Below are 15,911 nucleotides of genomic sequence, written 5' to 3'. Positions count from 1 at the left end.
CTGGAGGGGGAAAAAATGGAGAGTTGTGGACTAGATGACAGATTGGAAAGTCTTCTATAAAAAGATGGTAATTGAAACAATGGGAGCAAATGACATTGAAAAGATAGAGAATATAAAAAAAGAAAAAGACCATGGACAGACCCTTGAGGAAAACTGACATTAATAAATGGTGAGGAGTATGAGGAGCTAACAATAAAAAGTAAATAGAAGGAGGACCAGAAAATGGTTCTGTCCACAGAGCCAGGCACTGTGCTAAGCAATTTAATCACTGTCAAAGAAATTGTACTATAGGAGATAAGCCAGAGATGATGATTTGTAGGCTGGGAGTGATAGAAGGTTGGGATCTAAGAGATTCTGAAGAGCTAGCTAGTATTAAAGTGGTAGGTCATGAGGTCATGGCTGGGTTTGTCTCAGTAGACTATAAACTCCTTGAGGGCAGGAATTATCTTGTTTTTGTTTTTCTATGATTAGCACAGTGTCTGGCATTAATAAATATTTATTGAATGAATTAATAAATCAGTCACTCCAAATAAGGAGATCTGACAAATTCCAACTGGGGGACAGTGGTAAATATCTAACATATAGCTCTCTATTTTAAAAAATGTACAGACAAACTTTTAAGTTTAATCTGCCTAACATTTTCTCTACCCTTTAAGTTGAAACAATCAACAAAACAATAATCAAGTCCTGATTTGTAGTGTTTGCAGATTTACAAAGTGTAAATGCTCAGACTAAAATTTAACATCATCACTCTTCTGGAATTGTGAGTGTTAGGTTTGGAGGTGTTTTTTTTAATTAAAAAAGAAAACATATTGAGCTTGGATTCAGAAGACCTATTTAAACTTGGGCAGCCATTTAACGTCTCCAAGCCTCAATTTATTCATCTGTAAAATGGGGGCAATAATAGTTCACATTTCTATAGTTCTTTACAAAGTATTTTCCTCAAGACAATCTTCAAGAGGAAGGTGGTATAGATGGTCTGTTTCTTACAGAGGAGAAAATAGACTCGATATCAGGAAGACCTGGGTTTGCATCTGGCATGTCTGACATTGAATCTAACATCTTCAGACATTTACTAGCTGTATGATCCTGGACACACAATCTCTCAGCCCCAGTTTCCTCATGGAGATAATAGCACCTATCTCATAGGGTTGTTGTGAGGATTAAATGAGGTAATATGTGTAAAAGACTTGGAAAAATTGTAAATGGTTATAGAAATGTTAGCTACTATTGTAAGGTGTTGAACTCAGAGGCAGGATTCATGTCCTTCCCCTGACACCTACTTGCTGACCACGGGTAAGTCACTGAATACCTCTCAGCCTCAGTGAACGCATCTATAAAACAGATGTAGCAATACCTGTGTTACCCATGCCCTTAAAGATGGTTCTGAGATTTGAAAGAAATCATCTACAGAAAACCTCTGCAAACTAAAACACTACATAATTATTAATTATTATTCTTATCATTGTGACCCCTTTCATATTTGAAGGTGCTACACAGATGTCAGTGATTGTCATTATCTCTTTCACAGCGGCCTGAGTTGTGTCTTGCACAAAGCAAGGATTCAGTAAATATTTGGTAAATTTAATCGAATAAAGTAAATTTTAGCTCAGGCCAGTATGGCTGAGGGAAAAGAGCATCATAACCTGGCTGCTTCTGGTTGAAACGTCCTTCAGGGCGGGCATCTGCAGAGTAATCTCTGGGAAGAGAGTAGGGGCAGTGGTGGAAGTCGTTTCTTGGTTGGAGGATTCAGGATATTTGTGTGTGTGTGTGTGTATGTGTACATGTACATATATATGTATGTATGTGTGTACATATGTATGTATTTTTGCATATTACTCTTCTGGCTTTTATATATTATTCTTCTGGCTTCATCCTCTTTGTGAGCTGTAACTGTCCTCAAAGGCGAAGGCAGGATAGGCTGATGCTCTAATGCAAACAACAGCTTACGTCACTGCTAAAAAGAGAAATGAATTGACCTAGATTCGGAGACTGCATCTCAGCATAGCCCATTGCTAACCTTGGTGATAGTGCCATCTAGTGGTTTTCTGGCAGCAGCCCACTTAGAAGAAGGATAAAAACAATAGAAACCTCAGAAAGAGAGGATGAATTCATGGGGTAAGGACTCCAGAGGTCATAAAGTCAGGTGAGAAATCTGAGACCTAGAGATATAAAGTCACTTGACCAAGATCTCACAGTAGGGAGCAACGTAGGATTTGAACTCAGATCTCCTGAATTCAGTCTAGTACTCTTTTAACTATGCTAAACAACTCAAAAAAATTCATTAAAAGCCTGTTCTGTGCAAGATACAGCACAATCGATCAATTAACAAGCATTTATTAAGCGACTATAGACATAATGTTACAAAAATATGTAAGACATCATGCTTTCAAGAACCTTACAATCTAATGAGGGAGGAAAGATGGGTGTAGGGACAACTGTGATAGAAAAGAAAATATGATAATGGTCTAGGCAATCAATGTGCCTAGAAAGAATATGGGGAAAGAAAGAGAGAGAGAGAGAGAGAGACAGAGAAAGAGACACAGAGAGAGAGAGAGAGACAGAGAGAAAGTTGGGACCATGGAGAGAGAGACGAAAGACAGAAAGACCAAGGTAGGATAATCTAGGGGAATAGATATGATGAGTTGCTAGAGTGGTGACAATGTAAATGGAGATGGGGACTGATGTGAAAGATGCTGGGGAGGTAGAATCACCAGGGATGCAGAGGAACCAAGAGAGGGAAGAGACAAAGATGATACTGAGATTTTCAGGTTGGCTTGGAAGATGGTAAAACTATCAAGAGAAACAGAAGCATTAAGGAAAAAGATCATCAACTCAGCCAGCAAGATATCTAAGTGGAGCAGGTAGATCTGGTGCTATGGGCGGATAGAGATAAAGATTCATGAGTCAACTGTTGGGAGGTAAATATTGAAGGTATGGGAGTGTGTGAAAAAAAGAGTAACTTTTTCTTTTTCTTTTCTTTTCTTTTTTTTTTTTTGCTTTTTGGTGAGGCAATTGGGGTTAAGTGACTTGCCCAGGGTCACACAGCTAGTAAGTGTGAAGTGCCTGAGGCTGGATTTGAACTCAGGTCCTTATTACTCCAAAACCAGAGCTCTATTCATGGCGCCACCTTGCTACCCCTGAAACTTCTTCCTCCAGTGCATAGTGGGTGGTTCTGTGAAAGCCAGCCTCAGAGTTGCCAGGATGAAAATGAGGTACCCTACTACTCATCCAGAGGCAGCTAGATGGCTCAGTAGATAGAGAGCTGGACCTAGAGTCAGGAAGACCTGAGGTCAAATCCAGCCTCAGACACTTACCAGCTGTGTGACCCTGGGCAAGTCACTTAACCTCTGTTTGCCTTAATCTACTAGAGAAAGAAATGACAAACCATTCTAGCATCTTTGTCAAGAAAATTCCATGGACAGTATTGATATGCTATGGTCCACGGGGTCATGAAGAGCCAGATGCAACTGAACCCATACATCAGCCTAGAACAATGTATCTTAGGAAAGGCAGCAGGAAGGTCCAAAGCAGAGTATTGGGAGTCAGTGTAATATGGTGGGAAAAGCACTGAATTTAGAATTAGAAGTCCTAGGTTCAAATCTCAGCTTGGCTCCTTACCATCTGTGTGACCTTGAGCAATCACTTAAGTTATTAAGGCCTCAGTTTCCTCATCTATAAAATAAGAATTTACCTTCTAGCATCAAGGAATTGACCCATGCTTAGGATGTGGCCAGTGTAGACACGGCTATAGACTCTGTCCTTGGTGGAGAAGGGGAAAGGAGAAGAGAAGGCTTAAATCACATTCACAAATTTGCTCTTAGATTGAGCAAATAGTCTAATTAAAGGTGGGGAGCTAAGACATAGGGATGAGAACTAAGTATTAGAAGGCTTTAGAAATCATGTCAAGTCAGATCATTTGAGTAGCGATTCTGTGACAGAGGAGTCTATTACTCAAGATGCTAAAGGAGAGGCCTGTAACTGTGGCATCTTCTCCTCATGCTGGGTTTTAGACTAACAGGTTGGAGAACAGGAGGCAGAAAACATTGCTTTGCCTCCTTTCAGGGAACACACCTGCCCACACACGCCACTGAGTCAGCAGCCTGTTTGGCAAAGCCTTCTCTGGGAGAAGAATGGCTCTTTGTGACTTTCTCCTGGGGAGTCTGATCTCCCCACCCTGCCTGCTCTCTCCTCCCACCAGAGCATTCCAAAGATAGATATCCACAGACCTTTCAACTCCTTTGAGGTTTCAGAGGACAAAAGCAAAGCCACCTTCTTCGTAACTGGGACCTGATTGACCAGTCATATTTCCACATCACTCCTTCTCTTCCTAGAGAAGCCTTTTCAGAACAGTCACACTTAGTTTTATTGCTTATAATTGCAACATAAGGCATCTTATAGGAACATAAATTTAGAGCCAGAAGAGACCTCAGAGACCATTGCATCCAGCCCCCTCATTTACAGATGTGGAAACCTACACCTACAGAGCTTAAGCAACTTGCCCAAGGTCACAAAGGTAGAAATATTAGGAGCAGGATTTGAACCCAGGCCTCCTCATGCCTGAGTCAATGTCCTTTTTTCAGCCCCCTTACTTCTTTAGGTACTTAGCTTCTAAGATCATGGCTGGCAATGGTTATATAAGATACATGGTTTTTGTATGTACATGCAGATTCTCATGAAGATCCACAAAACCTTTCTGTAACCATTTGGCAATGTGCAGGACCCTGGTGGAGGTCCTTCTCGTTCACCCAATTACCTGTGGGTTGAAGGAAATACTGAGCATTTCCTTCTGCAGTGTCCTCTGTTGAACTGGACTCTTTAGAGCAATTGGAATCTATATATTACTGCCAAGGACCTTCTCTTCCTGTTTAATAAGCTTAACAATCTTGTGTCCAATTTCATTGACTGGTTATATATCATATATTATATCAAAGACATAATAATCATTTACAATAGGTTGGTTGACCTGATTGACAGCTCAGCCAGTGAAGTATATGGGTGGAAAAGGGGAGAGGGCATAGTATTATTCCTTGAATGAATTCTAGTGAATATATATATGCATATATACATGCATATACATACATAAACATATATGTATATATACACATGCACACATACATATATGTATACAGTTATAGATTTGTATATAACTATATATAATGTACTATATATATATATATTCTGTGTATATACACATTTGTACTCTTTTTCAGGCTGCATTATCACAAATGTTTAAGAACTGGGGAGGGGGGAATGTGGAAACCCACAACTAAAAAAGAAAATTTCTGAAAATAATACCTGGTATTTATTTAATACTTTCAGGGTTGCAAAGTGCTTTACAAATCCTTTATCCTCACAACAACCCTAGGAGATAGGAGCTATTGTTATCCCCACTTTACTGATGAGGAAACTGAGAGACAGAGGTTAGGTGACTTGCCCAGGGTCACCCAGTTATAATTGCTGAAGCTGCATTTAAACAAAAACAGGTCTTCCTGACTTCAGGTCTACCATTCCTATGCACTTGCCACCCAGCTGCAGGAAAGGTATTTATTTTCCATAGTGTTTCATCTATCATCCAGCCATCCATAAAGGCCATCTTGCCATCTGCTGGCCACTGCCGCCCCTCTTCTTCCCATGTGTATCAGTACCTTCCAAATGTGACCTGGCCCTGGTTCTCCAAAAGCCTAGAGCAGGGGTAGGGAACCTGCGGCCTCGAAACCACATGTGGCCTTCTAGGTCCTTGGGTGCAGCCTTTTGACTGAGTCCAAGTCTTACAGAACAAACCCTGTTATGAAGGGGATTTGTTCTGTGAAATTTGCCCTAGACCTGTACAATCCCTTACCCCTCTCCCTAGGGACTCATTCATATCTGGCACTCTCTTCCCAGGACCTAACTCTTTTGGTGACTGAGTAGGAACTAGCCTATTTAGTCCACTGTATCTACTAGTTAGCCCCAAGCCTTAAACCTTGCTTGCCTTCACCCTGGGTGAAGTAATCAAATTGATAGTATGATTGCTTTCTCCTGGAGAGTCTGTCAAAAGTGGATTTGAATTGACTGCTCGATACATCAATTCATTAGCATTTTGACCGCCCAGGCCAAAACTCCTTTCCCTGCCACCTCTCTTCTGTGTTGTCTTCTTGGAATATAAACTCCTTGGGGGCAGGGATTGTCTTCCCATTACTCAGCACAGCTCTAGAATATAATTGGTGTGTAGTAAAATGACCATTCGTTCATTCATTCATTTATCACATTTCAGTTTTCCTTATTCTCTTCCTTCATAGTCAAACTCAGCCCATCTTCCTGGACCCACTTCACAGTACTTCATGTCCTACACTTTGCATTCCAGACAAACTAACTTCTTGTTCCTTATAAAGAACATTCTTTCTCTCACTTCCATGTCTTTGTGCAGTATCCTTGGTTCCCTTCAAGCTTCCTCTTAGGTGAAACCTCCTCCAGGAGGCCTCGCCTGATTCCCCTACCTTGTTGTGGTCATTGAGTCATTCAGTCATGTCTCACTATTTGTGACCCCATGGACTCATCCATTGGGTTTTCTTGGTAAAGATCCTGGAGTGGTTTGCCATTTCCTTCCACAATGTGCCCTCATTACATGGATGAGGAACTGGAGTAAATGGGAGTTAAGTGACTTTTCCAGGGTCACACAGCTAGTAAGTATCTGAGGCTGGATTTGAATTCATATCTTCTGACTCTGGGTCCAGTGCTCTATTCACTGTATCACCTAATGCTCCTCTACAATGACTCAAATTACTTATGTAGGCACACATCATGTTCCCCTAGTGGAAGGTAAAGTTATTGAAGTCAGGGGCTGTTTCGTTTTTCTTTCTTGCCCTGGTATTTAGTGCTTGGCACATAGTAAATGTTTTAAAAATGCTTGTTGAATTGAAATGATCAAAAAGGGATTGTAATAACTTCCTATAATACCTTAGGTAGTACTATCCTTTTCCCACAGTGGGTGCTCAATGAACGTGTTTATTAGAGTCGGTTTTGTTGGACTCTTCATGACCTCTTTCCCCCATGAAAAGGCTTTCTGCCTTTCACACAGGATTCTTGGGGTACATAGGCCCACTGACTCCCTCTCATCAATAGACTGCACAACAGAGAATCATTGAATGAATTATCTAGGAACTAGGACCTGAGTGCGTAAGGGTGAAAACCTCAAGATATAGTTTTAGGATGAATAACAAAGACACGGTGTGGGCCTGTAGTGAGTTCTCAATCCATAACTGCCCTTCTTACTTGCTTTTTGACAGACAAATTAAATACTAGGTTGTGAAATGGAACAATTTGGTTGGTGGGGTTGTCACATCTTTCTTTTGATTCTTTTCCTCCTACATATCTGACCACTATTTCTCAGTTGCCTTTATTGGATCTTCATCTGGGTCATACCTACTCACTGTAGATGTCCCCCAGAGCTGTATCCTGACCCTTTTTTCTTCTCCAGTTCTATTGATGATTTCATGAGATCTCAGGGATTAAATTATCATCTCTATGCTAATGATTTTCATATCTACTTCTCCAGCCCTGACTTTTCCACTGACCTCCAGTTTCCTATTTCCAGCTGCCTGTTGGACATCTCGGACTAGATGTTCTATAGATATCTTAAATTCAATGTGTCTAAAACTGAAATAATTTTTCCAACCCATCCCTTAATGCTAATGCCTTTCTCTATTGATTATCTCCAATTTTTTTTTATCTCATCTGTATCTTGCTTGGACTTAGTTGTTCGCATGTTATCTCCCCCATTAGAGTAGGAGCTCCTTGAGAGTAGGAACTGGTTTTTGTCTTTTTTATTTTTTTAATCCCCAGTGCTTAGCATGGTTCCTAACATATAGTAGGCACTTATTAAATTCTTGCTGACTTGACTTGTCTGGCCTGAGGAGTGGGTTTGAATCCCAGATCTACCATTTGCTGTGTGGTGACTTTGGGTAAGTCACTTCCCTTCTCCATAGCTTGGTTAATTCCTTTGTAAAACGAGGGAGTTGGACCAGAAGATTTCTAATTCCCTTCCAATTCTGCCAGCCTTTGACTCTAGGATTCTTTATGTTGTAAAAATCAAGACCCAAATCCAGTTTTCTCACCCTTCTGCACCCAAAATGTTCAGATTAACCAAAAGTGAAGCCAGCACCAGTCATGATGGGGGATCATCTCCAAAAGAGTATCTTATTGGGAGACAAAGTCAGAAACAAGTGCTTAAGAATTCTGTAAGAGGGTGGCATGCTCAGGATAGATTTCTAAGGAGAGGAGGTCCAATTGAAATTGCTACGAACAATCTTTTAATTCCCAAGCCCTGGGGCTTCTCTCAGTCTTCATCTTTTTGAACTTCTCTGCAATATTTGACACTGTTGACCACCTCTCCTCCTGGATATTTTCTCCTTCCCAAGTTTTCTTGCTGATACTCTCTCTTAGTTATTCTCCTGTCTGGCTACTCTTTATCAGTCTCCTTTGTTGGGTCACTGCCACGCCCCATAACTGTGGGTGTCCCTTAAGCCTCCATCCTGGGCCCTCTTCTCTCTCTTGGTAATCTCATCAACTCTTCTGCTTCAATTATCATCTCTATACAGAAGACTCCAAGATCTATACAGCTAGCCTTAATCTCCTTGGTTCTGGTCTCATAATCCTGAAATGCCCATCGGACTTTCCGCACTGATGTCTCATAGGCACCCCAAACTCAAAATATGCAAAACAGAATTCATTATCTTTCCCCAAAAAACTCACTCCTCAAAGACATAATAACTTCCTTATTTCTGTACCATCATCCTTCCAGTCAATCAGAATCATAACTCAGAGTCATTCTTAATACCTTACTTTCCCTTACCCCTTATATCCATCCAATTGGTTGTTAAGTCTCAACCCTATTTTTATAACACTATTACATTCATTCCATTTTTTCCAACATGCATGGCCACCTACTTAACTCAGACCCTCATTACTTCTTGTCTTGGAATATTACAATAACTTCTCAATAGGTTTCCCTAACTCAAATCTCCCCACCCTCTCCAATCCATTCTCCACACAATTGCAACTACATCATTCTGCTGTTCTAGAAACTTTAGTGTTGTTCAGTCGTTTCAGTCACGTCTGATTCTTTGTGACCCCATTTTGGGATTTTCTTGGCAAAGATACTGGAATGGTTTGCCATTTCCTCCTCCAGCTCATTTTTATGGATGAGAGACTGAGGCAAATGGTAAAGTGACTTACCCATGATCTCACAGCTAGTAAGTATCTGAGGCTGGATTTGAACTCATAAAGATGAGTCTTTTTTGACACCAGTCCTGGTGCTCTATCCACTGTGCCATCTAGGTGCCCAGGAAACTTCAGCAACTACCTACACATGTTTATGTGTATTAATTATTAATATTAATTAATTAAAATTAATTAATTAATTAATAATATTCCTGAGAGAAGATTCTTCTGTAATCTATTCAAAATGTAGAAAAGGTCTAGACCTTTTCTACACTTAGGGACTGGGGTAGAATGAGGTATGTTGGGAAATGAATAGTCTTGGGGGTGGAGTTTCCTCATCCTCTTCCATCACTCTGACAGTGCTACCTCAGTTTGAAAGAAACAGTATGTTATCACCACTCCCAACCCCACCCTCAACAATGCACTTATTTGTGATATGTTTTAGTTGGCTCTAGTTAAATCTTCCTACTTTCTCTTCCCATCCTCCTCTCTTCCATTTCTCTCTGCCTCTAATTTTCTTTTCTCCTAATATCCTAGCCTCATTTAATTCTTTCTTCTGTTTCCCTCCTTCCCCTTCTCTACATGTCACTTAAAGTGTCAGGGATGTTGGTGGTGGATGTAGGGTCTGGTCAGGAGTAGGAGTGAGGGACAGAGCCATGATGAAGTGAGGGACCAGAGCAAAAAACACAAAGTACATCCTCACCTTGGAAGGTGGAGAGGTTGACACCTTATGGAAGGAAAACAGACATCCTGGGATGCTCCCACTAGGAAGGCTGTTTCATGGGAGTGAGAGAGTAGGGTAAGGAAGGGTGGAGAAGGAACTCTCTATGGTCTACCATCTTGTCCCTTTCTATTTTTAACTAATTATTCTTACTAACTAGGAACAAAGCTCTGTTGTTTGTAGCTGCTGAAAGACATTTAAAAAAATGATAGTTGCCCTGAAATCCAGTGTCCTGGGGGAAATTCCCAGTTGTCCAACCCTAGTTATGTCTCTGGCAAGGAACGTGGGCAGGAAATTCCATTTCCTTTATTTATTTGCCCCACTTTAAATTCTCCCCCAGAAGATTTCTATCAGTGGTGTAATTTACTTTCACTGTGTGGTTAGCTGGCATTTATCAGCTAAGAAAAGTAGCCTCAATCCTCTGAGAGAGAGAGACTTGCTGAATTATTTATATTTTTAGAACTGTTCATGAGGTATTGTGGTAACAATTTGGAATCCTAGAATGAATAAAGTCAATACTGTAAATTGACTCAGTTTAGTGTGGTATCCATACTGGGCTCTATTATAAACGGGGGTTGGGAGGGGACAAAGGACTCCTCACACACTTTGCTGCAAGGTAGCATGTGGTTTCTATCTTACAGCTTGACAACTCAAACTGGATTTTTTTCAGATAACACTAACAAACATCACCAAATAAAAGGCTAGCATCTCTCCCCCCTTCTTCCCCCCCCCCCGACTCTTGTGTTGCCTTAGGAGAAAATCCATCATCTTATGAACCACTGGGTGGCCTTTCCCCACCCTTACCTTTTTTTACATTACATTTTCCACCCTTCATGTTTGAATCTTCATTTATTCATCCAGTGAACAAGCTTTGCATGTCTCCTGTGTACCACCCTACTATTGAGGTCATGGATTCATTCAGCAAACATTCTTTATGTGCTTGCTTCATGAATAAAGGGTATTGCATTAGGCACTGTGAGGGAAATCAAATAAATAAGATACAGAAACATTGCCTAAAAGAAGCTAATAATCTCATCAGGGCACTATGACACATATGTAATCAATTCTAACATAAGATAGAATGTAGTGAATGCCATATGAGGGATAAAAAGTGCTCTGAGAATTCAGAGGAGGAAGGGCTTTCTCCTTAGAGGAAGAGAGCCCTTCCGACTGGAGGTATCAGTGAAGACTTCATGGAAGAGGTGGCAAGTGAGGACAAGGCCTGAGAACCTAGCAAACTGGGCAAAAGAAGAGTATGGGATTGAACTAACTTGCCTCATTTTCCCTTCTAACTCAAAACCAACGGTCCTATTTGACAAGCATTTATCATTCAGCATCTTCCCTGTGAGTCACTGGGCTGGCAGAGACATGAACTAAACAGGTCCTGCCTTCAAGGAGATTGTATTCTGTGCTTTGCCCCTCTCTGCCTCTCCCAAGCCGTGACTCGTGTGCTCAGCATGTTGGCTAGCATCAAGAGCATGGGAATGAGAGGTCAAGTAGAGCCAAACCCACTTTTGAGTCACAATATCTATGTTCACAACCTGCTTCTGTCACTGCCCATGTGACAGTGGACAGGCCACTATACCTCTCTGGGCCTCAGTTCCCTCATCTGTAAAATGAGGGGCGTGGACTCCATAAGCTATGAGATCCCCTCCAGCTCTAAATCTATAGTCTTTTAGATTGAATACAGTATGTGATATCCTGAGAGCTTACCATCTAATTGGGAGCATAGCAGGCACACAAAGAGACTTTACAAAGAATGTGACCATAGCCTTACACAGCTAGGTCTCCATTAATGAGAATAATTAATCTAATGAAGTGGTTACATTATTTGAATTAGTATTGCTTCATTCCATTGGACTGGAACTCATTAGCACATTTAACATAATTATAACTTGGAATACAGTGGATTTAAATACCTAGAATCATAAACTCTTCTAGTTAAAGCAGACATTGAAGGTCATCTAGTTCAACCTCTCACTTAATGCGGTAATCTGCTTAACAACCTCCTTGATAAGTAATCAACTAGTCTCTGCCTAAATGCTTCCAACGATGAAGAATTTATCCCTTAGTGAGGCAGCACAGTCAAGTGTTGGGCAATTCAATTCTACACACATTTATACACGCTGGTGATTTAAAAAACAAACCAACCATACCTGCCCTCAAGGAACTTATGTTCCATTGGGGTTGGAACAGGCAGGATATGAAGGAAAGAGAGCACAATGCAAGGTAGGGCATGATGAAGTCAAACAGGAGATACAGGTGTGTTTTAGAAAATTGGAGGGGGAGAAAGAATGCCTTTAGGTAGGGTAGGGGGAAGATCAGAGAAGACTTTACAAAGAAAGGGATACCTGAGTTGAACCTTAAAGAAGAGAAGAATTTGAAAGATAGAAATGGGATGTGATTCTAGGCATGGGGGATGGCCTCCCTGAATGGAGAGAGTGAGGTGATGGCACGTAAAATTTGAGAAACAGCTAGTAGTCCAGTTTGGCTGAAACATAGGTTGTATGAAGGGTAATAATATGAAATAATTCTGGAAATGAAGGATGAAGTCAGATTGTGGAAGGCCTTAAATTCCAGACCGAGATTTTTAATTTATCCTAGGCAGCTAGGTGGCACAGTGAATAGAGCACCAATGCTGGAGTCAGGAAGACCTGAACTCAAATTTGGCCTCGTACTTACTTAGCTGTGTGGCCCTAAGCAAGTCACATAACCCTGTTTGCCTCAGTTTCCTCATAGGTAAAATGAGTTGGATAAGGAAATGGCAAACCACTCCAGTATCTCTGTCACGAAAACCCCATGGACAGTATGGTCCAGAGGGTCACGAAGAGCCAGACATAACTGAACGATAATGACAGAGTCTATAAGGAGCCACTGATGGTTTCAGAGCAGCCCTCATTGTAAGCACATACGTTCTTTCATTTTATTCAGCAAAACATGCCTCCTTGTGCTACTGGTGCCTCGATGTTCATCTACTTGTATTTTGAATAACTGGTCTTTGACTCTAAGGTATTATATTTGATACCTGCAATCCTGCTCTTTGTAAAGCAAAGTCTATCACTATTCTCATCGATATATGCTTTCTCCTGTTGGAAACTTGGAGGGCAGAAGCATTTTTTCTTTGGTAGCCTGCCTGATTGTCCTAACATCATTTGATGGGATTATGTTTTCAGGATAGGAAGAGAACTGTTTTTTTTTTTTCCCGTAAAAGTTCATCATTCATTTACTGCAAATCTCTCTCTCTCTGTCTCTCTGTCTCTCTGTCTGTCTGTCTGTCTGTCTGTCTCTGTCTCTCTCTCTCTCTCTCTCTCTCTCTCTCTCTCTCTCTGCCTCTCCCACACAGCCTGGCTCCCAGCCATCACATCCCTGCAGGTGGGACCACTTAACTCCCACCCAGTCTCAGCCCACCCTCAGGTCTGGATTCGATCCAGCCCCATGGCAGGAGCCCCAGCAGGCTGCATAGTTTCAGCAGCTCCCCATAACATCATTCTTGCTGCTGGTTGTTTCCCCAGTTATTGTCCCTAGGTTCCTTTTCTGCTGGCACCAGGACCCTCTCAAGGACAGTCATTCTGATTTTCTTCACTGCCCAGAGTTCTTTCTCCCCTTGCCCAGCCCCTTCTCCTCCTTCCTTATGGAGATAACAGAGAGGTAAGAAATTTGTTATTCAGATATAGGCTATGACTAAGGACTGAGCTTCTTCGCCACAGACTATTGATTCTAATAATACTTCCTGATAATGGGCAATAGGGCCCAGAATACAGCACAACTACCTGTGGAATGCAATTACATTCATACCAAATCCCTAATCAATTCATTATCCCACTCACCTCAGGGGCTCTTACAAACCTTTTATTCCCTCCTCAAACCTCACATAGTTCCAACTCCTTCCCACACTCTCAGCGAAGAAGCTTGCTTCATATTTTACTGGAAAAAAATTGAGACTATTTGCCAAAAGGTCCCTTTTCTCTTCTCATGTAACAGCACTCAGCTGCCTTCTGTTCCTATCTCCTTCACCTCTGTTTCATATGAAGATGTGGCCCTTCTCCTTACCAAGGCAAACCCCTCTACCTGAACAAGCTATCCCATTCCATTCCACCTTCTCCAGCAGATTGCTTCCTCTATCATCCATAATTTCTCACTGATTTATAATCTCTCCCTGTTTACTTACTAGCTGCTTTCCTACCGCCTACAAGCATATTCATGTCTCCTCCATTCTCAAACCCCTTTTTTGATCTAACCATTCCTGCTAGCTGTCATTCTATATCTCTCCTCCCTTGCCTGGCTAAAACTCCTTGAGAAGTTTGTCTACAACAGTACAATAAATACAATAGATAATACATGAGATACTTCATTTCTTCTCACTCTTCTTAATTCTCCACAGTCTGGCTTCTGATCTCATCATTCAACTGAAACTGCCCTCCCTCCAAATTATAATTCCTTAATTGTCAAATCTAATGGACTTTTTTCATTCCTCATCCTTCTTGACCTCCCTGTAGCCTTTGACACTATTCATCACCTTCTTTTCCTTGATCCCCTCTTCTCTCTAGGTATCTGTTTGACTTAGTCCATCCCAATTTTCCTCTTCCTAGACCTTGATCCGAGTCATGTCCACTAAAGGTTGATATTTTCCAGGGCTCTGTCCTGGGACCTATGCTATTTCACTTGGTGATCTCATCAGCTCCCATGAATCTCATGGATTCAGTTATCATTTCTAGATGGATGATTCTCAAACCTATTTGTTCAGCCATAACCTTCAATCTCTCATTTCGAACTATCCACTGGACATCTTAAATTGGATGGCCCATAGACATGCTAAACTCAACATATCCAAACCCAAAATCATTATCTTCCCCCCCCGCCCCACTCTCCCCTCTTGCTAATTACCCTATTATCGTTGACAGTAGCACCATCTTCCTAGCTACCCAGGCTTGCAACCAAGGTGCCACCAACTTTTCACTCTTTCTCACACACACCCACATTAAATTAATGGTCAAGTCCTGTCATTTCTACCTTCATAACCTCCTCTCTAATATTGCCACTACCCTTAACACCTCACTCCTGGACTATTTCAATAGCTTACTGGTTTGTCTCCCCCTCCTCTAGTCTGTCCTTCACTTTGCTGTCAAAACAGTCTTTCTAAAGTGCAGGTTTTACATGTCACCTCCTATCCAATAAATTTCAGTAGCTCCCTATTACCTACAGTATGAAATATAAAATCTTCTTCTGTTTAGCATTCAATGCCCTCCATAACTTTACTCTTTCCTACCTTTGCAGTCTTCTTATACCTTATTCCCCTCCATGGATTCTGAAATCTTCCTTGCTGTTCCTTGAACAAGAACTCCGCCTCTTGACTCGAGCTGTTTTCAGTGGCTGTCTCCCATGCCTGGAATTCTCTCTCTCATCATTTCCATCTCTTGGCTTCCTTCAAGGCTCAGCTAAAGTCCTATCTTCTGCAAGAAGCCTTTTGCCAACCTTATGAAAGAAAGTGCCTTTCTTCTGTTGATTATCTTCCATTTATTCTGAATATGTCGTGTTTGTACATAGTTTCTGCATTGTCTCCCTTATTAGACTAGGAACTCCTTGAGAACAAGGACTGGTTTTTTGCCTTTTTTTGCTTAATAAATACTTGTTGACTGGACAAAAAATATCCCTGAGCATCCATGAGGCTGCAAGTCCCAGCCTAAACAGAGCTAAGTATCAGCTTAGCAAACTCACTCCTCTCAACTCACTTGTCCCCACTTCTCCTTTCTACCAGATCACTGTTCCTGCTCCAGACCAATGCACAAACCCCCAGGGCTCCCAATCTCCTAACACGTGTTCAACTGACTTCCTTTTGTACTACAGTCTACCATTCACTCACTGCTATGGTTCTCTACAACAATCCAATCACTTGGACTTCTTCCATCACCACAAGCCAGGACTAGTTTCTACCACTAGGCCTTTCATAAGGCAATGTTGGGACTATGTCCCACTGGATCTTGGGATTATA

Source organism: Phascolarctos cinereus, unplaced genomic scaffold, assembly GCF_003287225.1.
Source record: "Phascolarctos cinereus isolate Bilbo 61053 unplaced genomic scaffold, phaCin_HiC Scaffold_726;HRSCAF=1367, whole genome shotgun sequence".
Classification (NCBI taxonomy): Eukaryota; Metazoa; Chordata; class Mammalia; order Diprotodontia; family Phascolarctidae; genus Phascolarctos; species Phascolarctos cinereus.
This window is presented reverse-complemented; position numbering follows the sequence as displayed.